Raw genomic sequence first — 18,594 nt, forward strand, 5'->3', positions numbered from 1 at the left:
ACGATATTATGTTTTTTTTTTTATCTTTTCATTTTTTTTCTCCTTTCTGTGGACATAGAATGTCATACGACGAAATTCTAACACTGCTTGCTGTATCTCATATGAACTAAAGTGCACTTTATATGTACATTGCTCTTCTACTCGTCACTTTCAAAGAAGTTTTGATATGCATTTTCTATGTACTTTAATGCACAAACTAATGTCATAGAGCATTTTTTCAAATTTTTATTATCTATCTCCATTGAGAAACTAACCGCACAATTCCAAGTAATGGGGTTTGAAGTTACGTTACAGAACGTTTTCCTCCTAGTATTATTCGATTACTAAATTTTTATGTAATACAAATTGTGATCAGAAAGTACGGTGTTCTATCTATTTCAAGTAGTAAGCCCGGTAACCTAAACCTTTGGTACATTGTGAGCTAGTGGTCTACTATGCCACGCTTAATTGCATGCATGGGGAGCATGCCCGCGACCGTTCGGTCTATTTAATGGACGGGTTCCGCAAGAATGTAATGCACCCCGCCCGTAGTTCCACAATATACGCTATTGTTGCTCGTGCACGAAGTGCACCGTCAAGATTTGTCCCTTAACCTTGACACCTAAGTGTGTAACCCCCATTCACTGAGGGAGTGGGATACGCCAACTGCGCGGTCAGACCAAAGGCCTGAGTGCCTACAAATTGACCTACTGGTTGAGGCAGACTGCTAGCGATTCAGTCCTACCATGCTCTGCAGGCATGGCGCCCGAGCGTTATAAGGCAAGCTCACCTCCCGCCCGTGTTCACCGTTACCCAGATTCCTGGGATTGGCCCCTGCCCCGCCTCCGTTTGGCCCCACTGCAGGCAGGAGTCCAACATTCCCCTCCCGGTAGGGTCGTCCGAACAATACGGGACTTCCTCTAATTACGGTAGAGGTACACTGTACATTACCAGAGCCAATGACTGATGTAGACCGTTTGCTCAAGGCAGACATTGTCATTTGGGAGCCGTGTCTCCCCTGGTAGGCCCGCCCAAACAATACGGGGCTACCTATCTTTAACGTGTTTAGGTACCACGCACACGTAAATTTCCTCCCACTTTCTTCATTCCACCATTTCATTCATTACTCATCATCACCGTCTCCTTTAGCCTAACCGGCATAAGCGTGGGACCGTTAAACTTAAAGATTTCATTTCATTTTAGGGTTACATTCCATTGACAGATTAGTGTTTGAATCCTGACCATTATACCAACCCGCTAATCACAACAGCACTGCTGGTCGTCTATCAGCAAGTAATATTCATAATTACTCTCATAGGAATACAAGGTAAACTGTTTCTTGATTATCTATATCTTTGGATCAATGAGACGGTACACCTCCATCAACGAAGTCCATTCCTAATTTTTATTTCTGTCCACCCTGACCAAAATTAATGGTAATCCAATACTCATTGTTTGAAAGCTTTTTCTCTTTGTTGTTTCCCGAGCGGATACACAAACCGACAGAGTAAGTATATAAGAGATTTTTTGGTAAACAAATTCCTTAACTATAAATTATCTTATATTTCATTTCAATAACACAGTCTGGATACTAATAGATTTCTACGTAATTCACAGACTCCCATTGTATATACGAGGGCTATCCGGAAAGTGTTACCCTTTTCTGCAATAAAGACACAGTAGTACATATTAACAAATATACCCATTTTTATTGGAAAGAGCATACTTTACACTACTTCTCCACATAATCACCAAGCAAATTGAGGCATTTGTCATACCGTCCGAGTTTTTGTATTCCAGCGTCATAGTCCTCCGCCGCCAGCGTATTGAGATACGTAGTCACGCCTCGTTTAAGTTCTTCATCGCTGTCAAATCTTTTTCCCACCAGAAAGTCTTTAAGCTTCGTAAAGTGATGTATAACAAACCCATGTTTCGTCCCCTGTAATGATGCGATTCAGGAAAGAGTCTCCTTCATCGGAATAACGTTCCAGAAACGTGAGTGCTGCAGCCATACGCTTGGTTTTGTGTTCATCTGTGAGCATGCGAGGGACCCATCTTACACAGTTTTTTGAATAATGCAAATGGTCTTTGACAATTTCATGAACAATTGTTCAAGACACATTAGGAAAATGTTCACAGAGTTCATCAATTGTGACGCGCCGATCGCTCCTCACGCATTCGTCTACTGACCTCAGCAGTTCGTCTGTAATGACAGATGGTCTCCCTGAACGCTCCTCGTCGTGTGTACTCCCCCTCCCCAGGTTGAAGTTGAGACACCAGCGCCGAACAGACGACTCGTCCATCACATTGTCTCCATACACCTCCTTTAATTGGCGATGAATTTCACAAGGTCGAACGTTTCGTGCATTAAGAAATTTAATCACGGCCCTCACTTCACAACTGGCGGGGTTCTCAATTCGTTTAATCATTATAAACGAGCACAGACACAACACAGGCATTGCTAGCGTCACGCAACCTCGCACAGAACAGGCAGACAAGCCACTGACGCGGTCTGACCTTGCCCAGCGGCTCCCAGCGGCTGCGCAAACGGGTACCACTTTCCGGATGGCCCTCGTATATATATATATATATATATATATATATATATATATATATATATATATATATATATATATATATATATATATATATAACATTCATCCTCAGCTACGTAGCCTAAAAGTTACTCAACTCGGTATGACTTGTTTCTTCAAGAACCATTCTTTTTTGCTATGAGAAGTCTCATGTTTGAATCTGGTGACCTGTCATTTTAAAAGAGGCTTTTTCAAGTTTTTCCTTCGTCTTAGCAGGTAAATAAAGGGATATTTTTTAATTTTAAAAAATATGTAGGTTCGCACTGACTTTCTAGCAGTTATAGTAATTTCTTGTACGTAATTGTATATTGTTGATAGTTGTTGCTAGTTCCAACGTAAATTATCACTCATAATGTTTAAAAGTATATTTTAAAAAGATGTCAATAAATCTAATTTTTAGTCTTGAAGTTTGGTGCAACGACATTGTGCAAAGTTTTCTAAGGATTAGATCGTTGATAATTTCTGTAATCTGTGACTTATTAAGGAGAAGCAGAAATTGGAAAAATTGCGCAAATTTCCACCACGACGTTGGCAACAACAGGATTCAGGAAAATTGTGTAAATTTTGCATCGAAATAAAATGTATAAACGCCATTCCTTTATGAGATATACTTTTATTGTATTCTAATATTTACAAAGCAATATATATATATATATATATATATATATATATATATATATATATATATATATATATATATATATATATATATATATATATATATATATTTACAGAACATTTCCCATCTACGATTGGATATTGAACATTTAATAGGCAAATGAGATATAAATGGGGCTTATATCTCCGTCCGAACCTTATATATATCCTATGTGATATTGTAAACAAACAATTCCACGCATCAGTGTTTACAAACACCACCAAGTGGTTCGGCAAGAGGATCTCCCACCAGATGGATCTACAGTCACATGCAGACGACGGCTTCTGGCCCCTCCCACAGGGCAGAATACGCAGCGCCACCGCCACCCAAGGAACACTATAAATTGGATGGACGAAGACACCAGTTTTCTGGTGACCCTCCTCTAGTCTGCTACGGGACTTTTGCAGTAACCCAATCCCAGGCCTCTTGTCTGCTACGGGACTACGCCTATCCTATCTTCTGGCTTAGCCTGCTACGGGGCTTTGTCTGGGAATCCTAACCTCAGCCGCTTAGCCTGCTACGGGCCTCTGTGGAGATTCTGTCTGCGATCTTATGGTCAAAGACTATATATTTCTAATCTTTCATATTAGAGAGATTATTTTGTATAGTATTTTGTGAAAATACTTTTTTAGTGGAAGCCTTTTTTTAATAAAATTGGTAGTGGGAGTCGATTCCGAACACTCCTTTTATTAAATGCTCTATCTATAACCTATATGAGACAAAGTTTTACAATATATATTTTTATTTTGTGTAAGTTTGTTTTCAATACAGTTTCTCAATAACTATTTTCTTACAGTTTCATTTTACAGGCAATCTTACAGTTAGATATGATACAGAAAATTATAGACTGGGACATGTTCCCCGTGCACATATATAATAGTGATAACTGAAAATGCTGTTGTCATCCTTACTTAATACTTTTTCCCTAAAACGACTTGTGTTTTAGTGACAGTTTTTATTACTCGAAATGCTTATGGTAATAATGGTAACGTTGCACAACATTTTTTGCGCAATTTCCAATTTTGTTGCCTACTCATTAAGGCTTTATCTGTATCAACAGATAAGGGAGGGAAAGGAGGCCCGTATCCAGAGGGGTCTAGGTGTAGCCGCCCCCCATAATTTTTGCTGGCCCCCCTAAAATGTTCACGGTAAGCTTACAAATGAACTATAATATAGTTGGATCGGCCCCCCTAAAATATTCACGGTAAGCTTACAAATGAACTATAATATAGTTCGATCGGCCCTCCTAACGTCAGGTGACCCCCTACATTTTTGGGCTAGCTACCGGCCTGAGTGGAAGTTCGTGCAATTTCAGTGCAACCTTGAAGTTGGCATAAAATACATTACAAAAGTGCAAAACAAATTTTTATATTAAAAGTTAGTTCTGAAGTCTCTTGTATTAGTAATCGAATGGCTCTAGATATATATATATATATTGATTACTAAAGTTACTGAACCAATTTCATACCTTTGAAGAGTGGTATGAAAATTAAAATTAAATTGCAAAAGAATTTAGTGCTTAATTAGAACCTTCCATCCCACATAGGCTCAGAATGAATGTTCAACAAACAAGGGCATATGGGGCTTGATTATGTTTCGATATATGTCAAGCTGTACCGACAACTGTGAAAAAAAATATCAAGATTTAGTGCCTTATGAGTTTTCTCAATTCCACATGGTCTAAGAATTAGTGCTCAATGACAGGGTATACAGGGCATATGTATTTATGTGTGAGGTTTATGTGATGTGAGGCTTACACAACCACTTCAAAAATGAAATATTTTCATGCCAGCAGTTAATGCGTAATTAGTACTTTTCATCCTACATGGTCCCAGAATTAGTGCTCAAAAAGTAAGTAGCAATGTCACGTGTACACCAGACACGACAATCTTCTGCAGACTATGTTTAATAAATTAGTGGTTTTGTACATCATAACCGATGTTTGTTTCTTTATTTTTAAATAAATAAGTAATGTCTATTTTCAGTTAAGTCCATATTTAATCATTTCTTCTAAATTAATGTGTTTGTTTCAATTTTTATCAGCTAAGACGTGCAGGAAATTGCATTGGCTTAACATCAAAAGATGAATAAAGTACCGATATGAGCAGGGGTAAAAGTGGATCTGAAAAGGTAGGGATACGCATGACGTCATGGCGTCCCCGTGCTTATCTTTGTCCATTGTAATTATTCTAGGAAGTGGAGGGACGCCATAGATAATTTTGTTGGAAGTGGGGCACGACGTCAAACTGCGTTCTCCCTCACTTTTACCCCTGGATATAAGTAATTGTAAACAAGTCACGATATGGAGATGTGATGGGATATTCTAGAAAGGAGAGAGGTTAATAAATAAGGAAATGGGTTAGGCCATACTAAACTATGAAAGAAAAATAATATTTAAAAGCGTCTTACATACTGTATCTGACGAAAGAAAAACATCTCTTAGTTCCCCCCTCTCCACCTCCTCTTTCCATACAAGACTTTGCTTTTAGTTTCGTGTATATACATCACTTCACTTGGGAAACTATATTAAACTTTTAGCAAATGCAGTTTTGTACCCAAGACTTTCTTAAAAGAAAAAATAAAAACAAGACTTTACAGTTATAGACAAAGGTTTAAAAAATGTTCAAAACTTGCCGTGTATATATTATTTTGACGGAAGATAGAAGACTAATCCTTAGAGAACATAAAATACAAGAGAAACAACTTCAATCATTCATGAATTGTGAGGAACATAATCTTGAAATGAAAATTCTGCATTATTATTGGTGTTTAACTTGAAAATATTTCAAAATTTATGACATAATAACTCAATAGACATCATTGAAGTAAACAAAATAACACGGACAAGTGAAAAATCCTTATGCACAATGAAGATGAATTTATCTTTTCGTATGTTAAAGCCAGTCCAGCACATAAAATATGGCAGAAAATTGCACCTATTATTGGACAAATAAATCTTTTGTTGCTTTAAATACTGTATATTTATTGTCAGTGAATTGCCATTTCGGTAAACATGTTGGGCAAGGATATTTGTTGCATAACACAAAGGGAGATGGAAAGGCTGAGAAAGAGAAGGCAAGCGAGTGGCGTAATGTTATGGCATCGAATTCACACATTGTTACAACACTTCGGACAAGTGCTTATCAGGTGTTAGCAGGGTCGCCCGAGGAAAATTTTCTAGGGGGTGGCATCTCCATGGTTGTTATATTACCTCTGGTATTTCTGGTATTTAATATACATGGTTTGCTATATTACATATCAACGGCGCTGACTTTCCAAAATTTATGTGGGTGCACATCAATGGCCGAACATGTTATGTTTTCAGAAAATATGGTTTATTTTTAATTAAATTTTTTAATGAACACTTTCATAAAGGGCTATGCCGTGATAAAGTAAAATATGCCGGTACTATAAAGATAAGTTGGGGGTGCCTTAACTTAATCGGTGACATGGCTGACTTAAACGTAATAGAAACGGGTTCAAATGGTTCCAAACTAAAAATCTTGTGGGTGTGCCGCATCCACAAGATTATTTGTGTGGGTGCCGGAGGCCCGGAGCCCCCACGTAGTCGGCGTGGATGTTACATATACTTTTTCGTGAGCCAGGAGAGCCCGGGCCCCACCCTGCCCTCTCCTTCGGGCGCCCATGGGTGTTAGATTACGTAAGATATGTGCAGTGGTTCTCTTATAGAGGCACATATGGAGATTCCATTCTACCTTATTATTGTAATTACAGATTTACTGAGAGTTCCTCAGACATTACTCTTTCTTTGCAAAGTTACATATTTTATCATCATATTTTCAATTGAAATCCTAAAAGTTCTCAATCTCATCCGTTGTAAATATTTTAGTTGTTAAATCATTAGACTGTGTTTTCATTATGTTAGCGTAGCTCAAAAAGTTGGGCACCCTCCATTAAAAGCTTAAGTTTCAGCGTGAAATAACTCACCTTTTACACTCTGAGTTTGAGCTGAGTTACGCTCATTTCAAAAGTGAGCGTTTACAACCTTGATTCTTTATGCCACTAACAACAATGATACACCCAGTGATGCCAACTCGTGGGAAAAATCACATTTTTTTCACAATGATTTCTCGAAATGGAGTTACGAGAATTTTCTTCAAAGTTGACAGGATTTATTGGATTATTCATATATATACTTCATTGACGCAGACAAAATTGTCTATGGGCGAGGGATAGACAAATGAGTTTTTAATAAACTTGAAACTAATGCTAATTGTCAAATTTTGTTACTGTAAAATGCATGCAAGTTTAAAGTGATTTATATAGTGACTTTGGTATCTCAAGAAAACAAATACCTGGAACGTTAATTGTACTCTGGTATTAAAGAGAGAGAAATGTGAAAGTGAAAACGTTCCACATGAAATGATTAATGAGTTAAGATTGAAGTTTATCTGGCTTTGTTACGTTCAGTAGAAAATTATGGCATAAAAGTGTGATGACTAGAGCCCGGAACTTAGGCAAAATCCTTTCTTTTAAAGATGCCTGTATCTGTACTTTTTCTTAAAGGAAACATTCATTTTGTGCTGTTGTGAGCCTGTAGTGAAGTTTTTTTTTTATTTTGCCTATTTTGCCTTTTAATAGCTTCAACAACTTTTGGATGTGTAAATGCCTTTTTGGCCTTTTTTGCAATATTAGATACAAAAATTTCAAATTATAAATGCTCATTCTCAATTAGGAGTGTCATTTTTTCATTGAAATGTCTGCGTAGCGTAATGTCATGTTCAACAATAGTATTGACTTCAGATTCAGGATGAGTTAGACAAAAGTCGGCGAACTTTGGGATTGTAATAGTTAATGCAAATAAAGGCGGTACCATGCTATCATAAATAATATCTGCGCTTGCAACAAAGAGCGGCGATTTCCTTCAAGTTGTTTTTCGTGGGGTCATTGTTTCCCCAGTCAGCATCAAAGAAACTGGAGCTTCTGTAAAAAGGAAAGAAAGAAAGAACCAAGTTCAATCAACGAAGCATTCGAAGCAATATTCTTTATTCCAGATTTGAATGCACAAAAGGCCGCATCATGCCAAAATTTAGCATACCGTTGAGTAATTTACAAAGATACGTATGTGAATTTGGCGCAGATACGTTTACTACCGATGGCGCAGTTTTGTTGTGCAAAATGTATGGCAAAGCAATTAATCACGACAAGAAATACTTTGTATCTCAGCATCTGAATACTGCTAAAAATAAATATGTTGGTTTGAAAATGACGGGACAGAAGAAATTGTCCTTGATTTCAACAGCTGTTTGTTCATCCAATATACAATCACAATTTTCTTTTGACCTATGCAAGGCTTTCATGGCAGAGGGAATGCCTTTCTGGAAGCTGGAAAACAACACACTAAAGAATTTCCTGAAAGAATACATGAAGGAAGTTGTACCATCAGAATCTGCTCTAAGGAAAACATATTTAAAAACTTGCTATAAACAGACTCTGCAAAGGATTCGTGACAAAGTTTGTGGGAAAAATATTTGGATTCCGATAGATGAGACGACAGATGCTACAAGAAGATACCTAGCCAACGTCATCATTGGGCCCATGAAAACATCCTCATCCTTGTCATTTCTTCTGACTGTAGAAGAGCTCGAAAAGGCTAATGGCTCATCAATAGCTCAGTTATTCACGAATTCGCTTGTTCTGATCTGGCCAGAAGGAACACAACACAATGATGTCCTCCTTTTCATTACAGATGCTGCTCCGTACATGAAGAAAGCTGCGCGGGCATTGAAAGTGCTGTTCCCCAACATGATTCATATCACATGTTTAGTTCACGGCATACATAGAATCGCTGAAGAGATAAGAATGTTGTACCCTAAAGTAGACAAGCTAATTTCAAACACCAAAAAAAATTTCTGAAATCTTCTTCCCGATGTCGGATTTTTAAGGAAGTAGCGCCCGAGCTTCCTCTTTCTGCACAGCCGATTATCACGAGGTGGGGGACCTGGATTTCAGCTGCAGTGTACTATGCAAACAACCTGGAAACGATCCGTGCTGTGATGGAACAATTATGAGAAGATTATGCCGCTTCAATATCCGAGGTGAAAAAAACTTTTGTGCTGTTCAGATCTCAGCAGTGATTTTGCATTCATTTCAGTGCATTATGGCAAGTTGCCAGAGACTATTACGAAACCAGAGAAAAAAAGGTGAAATCCTTCCAACATCCTTACAGATTTTTCAGGAAACAGTTGACCAGCTAGGAAAAGTATCGGGGGAAAAGGGACTGGCTGTTTATTAAAAGTGCAAACGTGTTGTGGCAGCTAACGAGGACTTTCAAAAAATGTTGAAAATTCGTGATGTTCTTAACTGTGAAAAGTGTGATCTTGAAACGAGTCCATCTAAAAAAGCTTCATTTATGTACGCCCCAGTTACTTCAGTTGAAATGGAAAGATCATTTTCTATTGTAATAACCGTTCTTTCTGATAGGCGATCAATTATGACTGTTGATAACTTAAAGAATCATCTTGTAGTCATGTGCAACCAGCATACACTGTAAGTAACATTTTGTACACATATTCATATAACAAGAAAAATATCATGTAATGTATGAGTATTAGAAAGTAACAACTTTTGTTTTTGCCTTTTAGTGCCTATTTGTCAAATTTTAAATGCCATTCGCCTGCCTATTTTACACAAAATAAATACCCAAACAAGAAAAATATCATGTAAAATATCATGTGAGTATTATAAAAAGTAACAACTTTTGTTTTTACCTTTTAGTGTCTATTTGTCAAATTTTAAATGGCATTTTGCCTGCCTATTTGGGACGCAGACAAGGTTGGACGACGACAAGCCTGGACACTTAATTTTGGTCGCTCCCGACAAGGTTGGGCAACGACAAGGTTGGACGACGACAAGCTTGGACAACGACAAGCTTGGACACTTCTCAATTTATCCTCTTGCGCCAGACTCGAACGAATTCCTGAGATGTCCAAGAATGTCGTGGTCGATCCCGACAAGCCTGGATACATCTCATTTTGGGTCGTTGACGACAAGGTTAGACGACGACAAGCCTGGACACATTCCTGGGGTGTCCAAGCTTGTCGTGGTCGATCCCGACAAACCTGGACACGTCTAATTTTGGGTCACTCACGACAAGGTTGGCCAACGACAAGCCTGGACACATTCCAATGGGCCGATTTGGTGCATTCAAAGTACGTAGATCTGACAGATACAACTGTTTATTCACTTGTACGGGTGTACAAGGACAGTTAGTGTTATCAATGTATGATCTGTCAGGAAAGTAAATGTACACCTATTTTTCGAGTCTGGCATTCCTGCGCTCCATCCGTGGAGAGTATGAGAATTAAATCAATCAAAAGTTTACTGAGGGGCAAAAAGAAAAGCTTAATCTGAATAAGACATTGCAGAGGGGCACAAGCTGTGAATACGAATAGTGCATTGTGTAAATAAAGGACGACACCGAAAGAGAAAGCTAGAAACAGCTGTTAAACTTACAAAAAAAGAGTAAAAATTGTCGAAGTGGGAACATAAAACACAAATACAACAAATACACCGACAACTAAACGGTCACCATGCCATGATCTTGATGTAGTGGTTAAGGTGCTGGCTTACATATGCAAAGGACCCAAGTTCGAATCCTCGGCAAGAACATTTTAAAAATTTTTGTTAATAATACATACAACTCATGAGAGATGGTAAAAGAGGTCGTATTTAGTTTTTCGTAGCAATTATTATTGGTAATGTTTAGTACTGATAATACTTTTTGTCTTTGCGTATTGCTTTTATTCTTTTCTTCATTTCCAAAGAGAAGAATATCCGAACAAATGCCACAAAAATTCCTCATATTTTGAATGTAAACGCCATTTGCAATTAGTGAAGAATAAAAATTGAACGTTCCGATGTAGCTGCAAAAAGTAAAAAGAAAAACATGGAAGTGGACCATACTCATGGTTATTAAAAATACAATTTCTACATGCCTTACACCTCCCGACCACGTTTCTACGTTAGCAAGTAAGAGGTTTGTGTTTAGGTTAGGTTGGTCAATACGTTTTGCAAAGGGGCCCGGTTTAGCTCTGACGCACCACAGGTGCGAGAAGGGAGAAAAACACTTTTACACTTTTTCTCTCTCCCTCTGTGTGTCTACTTATCTATCTATTTGTACATATATAACGCTATTTGTGAATGCCATAACCACCCTAATTTTCAGCGGATTGAGACGAAACTTGGCACAAACATTAATTGTTGAAATATCTTGATGAGTTCGTTAACCAGAATAATCAGATGAAAATGTTCAAAACGGTGGCCCTTCAAACTCTTAAAAAGTTCCAAGGGAACCAAATTTCGCCCATAAATAGGTATTCAGAAAGTTTGAATAAATTTTCCTCTTTTACTGAAATATTTGTGTGCAGAAACTTATTGAAATATTGGACCCGATTAATCGCCTAAAGAAGGTTCACGCCCTTTCGCTACGGTCAGTTTTTTTTTTTTTTTTTTTTTTTTGCAGGAGGGGGTTATCTTCCTATTGGAACAAGATGATTGTTAGTGATGATATGAAATTACACATTGAAAGTGAAGTAACTTGTGTAACGTGTTATTTGAAAGAATAATATAATAAATGTGCATTCCTCTAACACAGAGAACTCATGTATTTCGAGTTTGGGAGCCTGAATGGCAAGGAGTGTTATTTGATTTGCTTTTTAGTAACACATTGCATTGCAAATAAAGGTAAGCAACATTAGTGGTAAGTAAAATAATAATAATAATAATAATAATAATAATAATAATAATAATAATAATAATAATAATAATAATAATAATAGGTGTTGTTTGTGGCAAGGTAATATCTTAATCAATTCTTCTTCAAACGTAATGATTGTAACGCCATATCTCCCCTACAAACAAAATATTAGCAATTTATATCGAGAGAACGAGAAACTGTAGAGCGATGGGAGCAACGTTGGACAGTATGCACTCATAGTACTCAGAAAAGTAAGTGATTTCAATGCAAAAGGAACGAAGAGTCATTGTCATGGGTACTCATGGGGCCACGGCAGAGCCCTCTTTAGGCAAAGTGTCAATAACTTATATCGAGAGGTGATACTGGGATGGGACCAACTTTGGACACCGTGGACCCATAAAGCGCATCGAAAAAAATAGGGGGGGGCGCCAGCCAGCCTTACTTATTACCACATAATAATATAAAATTATGTTGTCGAAATACACACACGAGTTAGCTACTAATATTTCATATTATTATTATTATTATTATTATCGACAGCGTCTTTTCATTACGTGTGCGTGTTTGACATGAAGCCAAAGAGAAGATCCATCATTTGTAGAAAGAATAATAGTCAGTTACTTTAACTGTGAACGACAGCGAAAAATACGAAAAGAGTCCGTGTAGCGTAAAGAAGCAATATTTTCTCTCAAATGGATAAAAAATCAAGCCGAGATTAATTCGAACTCGCATGGGCGGCGCGAAAAGCCAGTGCTTTGTCCACTTTTTTTTTTAACTGACTCACTGAATGTGTTTCAGAAACTTACTTATTGCTAATTTTACTTGCTTCACTCGTTTAATTTGCTTTTTCTAATAACTTATAACGACAGAGACACGAACACAGAAACATCGAGAACAGTTAAAAATCATAGATGATCTCCCGCCGGGAATCGAACCCGGAACTCCATACACCAAAGGCGCACGTGCTAGCGACTAGACCAGCGGGAAGGGCACCACTCTCTCCCTGTGTCGTTAGGGATTACGACCACTGTCTTGCCAGCTATCACTTCTGTGGGTTGTATACTATGATCACATGTTTCTTCTCTGCTGGAAGAGTAAAACCTACATTATATGTAATACATGAGATATTTAGACCTACATGCTCTTCATATAATGTAATAAAAGGGTCATGCTGGGAATAAGAAAAAGAACATTCCTTGGACAAAACGGAAACTATTGGCATCAGAAATATTTATCTACGAGGCATGCGCAGTAGTATATTTCAGAATAGTTACTGTTTTGTTCAGTAAACGATGAAAGGGGTATAAAAAAGCAAATATGTCGCGTCAACGAGATCGACCAGATTTGACAGGGGCGGAAGCAGATGTATAGTAATACAACAACTTCGCTCAGTTGATACGAGCCGAGCCGGTTGATATCACTACCCGAGTTGGTCTTCTGCTTGGGCTCAAGAATTCGACCGTGCAGGTCTCAGCCTTAATTTTAAGAACTACAGTATAATTTTAAGTACTACAAGAAAAATACCTTTGACTCGACTCGGATTGAACTCGAGTCAAGTCGAATTTTGGCTCGACTCCTGCTCATCCCTATTCGTATTTGTATTTTGTTTCCACTTCAACAATTTCTACTCTTTTTTTTTCTTCGTTTACCTATTGTTTCTGGATTTCTCTGTCGGTGTCGTCCTTCATTAACACCATGCACTATATTTATTCCCAGCTTGTGACCCGCTTCAATGTCTTATTCAGTTTAGGCTTTTCTCCTTACATTGACTTGACATGTAATTGATTTAATTCTCACTTTCCGCGCACGACCGATGAAAATGTTTTATTATTATTATTATTATTATTATTATTATTATTATTATTATTATTATTATTATTATTATTATTATTATTATTATTATTATTATTATTATTATTATTATTATACTATTGAACTTGCACGGCGAAATTACTGTATAATACGATATCATTTCAATAATTTTATTCCATTGAATGTAATTTAATTTATTAATGGGCACTAAATTGTCTCCAGATCAACGAATAAATTAACTACGGCATGCACTTTGGTGGAAATATCATTACATGAACATGTTTGGAACGAACCAATAATCTTATTGCAATGATATTTCCACCAAAGTGCATGCCGTAGTTAATTTATTCGTTGATCTGGAGACAATTTAGTGCCCATTAATAAACTAAATAACATACAAGGGAGTAAAATTACAGAAATGATATCGTATTATACAGTAATTTCGCCGTGCAAGTTCAATAGTATAATAATAATAATAATAATAATAATAATAATAATAATAATAATAATAATAATAATCATAATCATAATCATAATAATAATAAAACATTTTCATCGGTCGTGCGCGGAAAGTGAGAATTAAATCAATCACATGTGAAGTCAATGTAAGAAGAAATGCCTAAACTGAATAAGACATTGAAGCGGGTCACAAGCTGGGAATAAGAATAGTGCACGGTGTAAATAAAGGACGACACCGAAAGAGAAATCCAGAAACAGCAGGTAAAAGGAGAAAAAAGAGTAGACATTGTTGAAGTGGAAACATAAAATACAAACACGAATAGGGATGAGCACAAGTCGAGCCAAAATTCAATTCAACTCGAGTACAATTTGAGTCGAGTCAAAGGTAATTTTCTTGAATTGAGTTCCGAGCCAAGTCGCTGATTTCGAGGTCTAGTTTCGAGTTGAGTTGAGTTTGATAATGGCTCTCTCGCTCGTTCAGCTCGTTTTAACTCGTTTTGAAATATTGGCCTGATCAGACTGAAAAGCAAAAGCCATGAGAAATGTAAGCAGTAATGTGGAATACTTTTAGTGTTGCTCACGACAGAGGTGCGTCTCATCTCGTAATTTTAGTGCATCTCGTGGGGCAATTTTAGTGTATCTCGTCTCGTCTAGATAACGAGAAGACAAGAGTTTATTATTATTATTATTATTATTATTATTATTATTATTATTATTATTATTATTATTATTATTATTATTATTATTATTATTATTATTATTATTATTATTATTATTACGAGACAGCCTCAAATGTCGTAATCACCAATATAAGTATATACTGTAGTTCTTAAAATCAAGGCTGAGATCTGCACGGTCGAATTCTTGAGCCCAAGCAGAAGACCAACTCGGGTAGTGATATCAACCGGCTCGGCTCGTATCAACTGAGCGAACAGCTCGAGTCGGCTCGGTTGGGATGAGCCGATGACCCGAGCCGGCTTAGTTGGAACAAGCCATCGACTCAGCTCAATTGAGCCGACGGCTCGAGCTTTCTCGGTTGGGATGGGTCACCTACTCGGCTCATGTGAACCGGTTCGAGCCAGCTAAGTTGAAACTAGTTCATCAGCACGTTTCGACTCAGCTGAACTAAGCCGATGGCTCAAATCGGCTCGGTGTGGTGAGCTGTTGGCTCGGCTCACTTCTCGATTCGGTTCGATATTGAATGAGCTGTAAGCCGAGCCGCTCGAGCCGTTGAGAAGCCCAAACCCGGTCCCAGCTGTTTTGAATATGTTTGGATGAAGCCTATAACTTTTAACAATTTTTTGCTCGAGCCCGAATACTTGCCCCTTCGGAACTCAAACCCAGAACGTGACCGATGTCCTTGCCTCCTGAAGACTCCCAGACGACCGAGATCGACAGTCAATTAGCTTTTACTATTCAGATACAAACCGTATATCTTTTAAAGATTATACATGGAGTTGATATAATAATAATAATAATAATAATAATAATAATAATAATAATAATAATAATAATAATAATAATAATAATAATAATAATAATAATAATAATAATAGTTTTAAACTTGCCCTGAAATTTGGCAAAACTTACTTAAAAGTAGAGATTTCGGGGAAAGGGTTCGTACCTTAGAGAGACACCTCTGTAACTACCAACATTTTAAACTAGAACCTTTTATTGAAGTTTCATGTAGAAAGTATGTTTTGAGGAAAATAACTGTAATAAATATAACTGAATATCACGTGACAGTAAGGCATATAATAAACTAATTTTTAGAATATGCAGAGGTAAATATAAAAGCTTTGCTACAAAAATACCTACACAGAGCATAATTCAATGAGCTCTGAAATACAATGTAACGAAATAGCCTATGAGATTCAGTCTACAGAGCAATTGTTACTTAAAGAATGGACATACACTATTTCGAGAATCGAGACAAGACGGGAAATGTTTACGATACTTTTCGTCTCGTCTCGATTCTCATCTCCAAAGAGAGACGAAAATTTTGATTTAACCCTGACCCGTCTCGAATGTAAAATGTTAATTCTCATGTTATTTTATTTGTTTTAGAAACGAGATGAGAAACTCCTCTTCTCGTGAGCAACATTAAACCAAACCGAAATATTCTTTCCAAATGTCACGTTTCTCCTTGTAATGGTATGACCTGAGCGATAATTTAGCTTCTAGCTTTTAATCTTCTACGAGATAATAATAATTATTATTATTACTATTATTATTCCTGAAGATTTGATAGTTCAAGTATTGAAACATCCGAGTATTCAAATATCTGAATATAATAAAACGTATGTTATCGCTGATCAATCGCCATCAAAAATCCTAAAGTAAAAAAAATTACAGTGTGCATTCGCACAAGCACCTTGACCACTGAACCGCGATCGCTACGCGGTAAAAGATTCGTTTTTAGTCTGGTTACGTTAGGTTTCTTTGTCTCCGCTTGCAAATTTGTATGTTATATTTCTTCGATTCAAAATGCCTTTCACATTTCTTTTATGAAGTTGGAAAAGTTTACATTAATAACTTGAGTTGTTCTTAAACCGCTGGTTCACAAGTTTGTTTTTTCTCCACACGAAACTACAAATATGACAGATTGAATTCTCATACACCCCATTTCTTTCAAAGTAGTCGCCATTACCTGGTCAAAGACTTATTTTCGCCACGATTCATATTAACCAAAATAAATTCATTTTTCGGAAGCGGAACTTTCACTTTCCGGATTTCGCAAAGTTAAGGAATTCAGTTATACTCCGGAATTCAGAAGAATTTCGGAACTCGGAAAGAATCCGGAATTTAGAAAATTCCGGAATTGAGAAAAACTCCGACTTTCGAAAAAATCCGGATTTTCCGAATTCCGGAATGTTAACGAAATCAGAAATTTCTAAATACCGGATTTTTCCGAATTTCGAAATTATTACAAAATTGGAATTTTCCGAATTCCGGAATTTGTCCGGCTTTACTTTCGGGAGTCCGAAAACTAATAATTCCGGAACGGGCTATCCCTAGTTTATACACAACCTTTCAGAACACTAAGCTAGTAGCTGTCTACAAACAAACAAGTAATGCAAAGCATGTTGTATACTGCAATACGTCATGTATTAAAATCCGACACCATGACCCTTTTATTACATTATATGAAGAGCATGTAGGTCTAAATACCTCATGTATTACATATAATGTAGGTTTTACTCTTCCAGCAAAGAAGAAACATGTGATCATAGTATACAACCCACAGAAGTGATAGCTGGCAATACAGTGGTCGTAATCCCTAACGACACAGGAAATGAGCGTTGCCATCGCCGCTGGTCTAGTCGCTAGCACGTGAGCCTTGGGTGTATGGAGTCTCGGGTTCGATTCTCGGCGGGAGAGCATCTATGATTTTTAACTGTTCTCGATGTTTCTGTGTTCGTGTCCCTGTCGTTATAAGTTATTAGAAAAAGCAAGTTAAACGAGTGAAGCAAGTAAAATTAGCAATAAGTAAGTTACTGAAACGCGTTCGGTGAGTCAGTTAAAAAAATAGTGGACAAAGCACTGGCTTTTCGCGCCGTCCATGCGAGTTCGAATCAATCTCGGCTTGATATTTTATCGATTTGAGAGAAAGTATTGTTTCTTTTCGCTACAGGATGGATTTTCTCTTTGGTTTCATGTCAAACATGCTCACGTAATGAAAAGACGCTGTAGATAATAATAATAATAATAATAATAATAATAATAATAATAATAATAATAATAATAATAATAATAATAATAATAATATGAAATATTAGTAGCTAACTCGTGTGTGTAGCCATTAGTAGCCATTCAGGCTCCCGAACTCGAAATACATGAGTTCTCTGTGTTAGAGGAATGCACATTTATTATATTATTCTTTCAAATAACACGTTACACAAGTTACTTCACTTTCAATGTGTAATTTCATATCATCACTAACAATCATCTTGTTCCAATAGGAAGATAACCCCCTCCTGCAAAAAAAAAAAAAAAAACTGACCGTAGCGAAAGGGCGTGAACCTTCTTTAGGCGATTAATCGGGTCCAATATTTCAATAAGTTTCTGCACACAAATATTTCAGTAAAAGAGGAAAATTTATTCAAACTTTCTGAATACCTATTTATGGGCGAAATTTGGTTCCCTTGGAACTTTTTAAGAGTTTGAAGGGCCACCGTTTTGAACATTTTCATCTCATTATTCTGGTTAACGAACTCATCAAGATATTTCAACAATTAATGTTTGTGCCAAGTTTCGTCTCAATCCGCTGAAAATTAGGGTGGTTATGGCATTCACAAATAGCGTTATATATATACAAATAGATAAATAAGTAGACACAGAGAGGGAGAGAGAAAAAGTGTAAAAGTGTTTTT

Source organism: Thermobia domestica, chromosome 12 (assembly GCF_964235325.1).
Source record: "Thermobia domestica chromosome 12, izTheDome1.hap1.1, whole genome shotgun sequence".
NCBI classification, from domain to species: Eukaryota; Metazoa; Arthropoda; class Insecta; order Zygentoma; family Lepismatidae; genus Thermobia; species Thermobia domestica.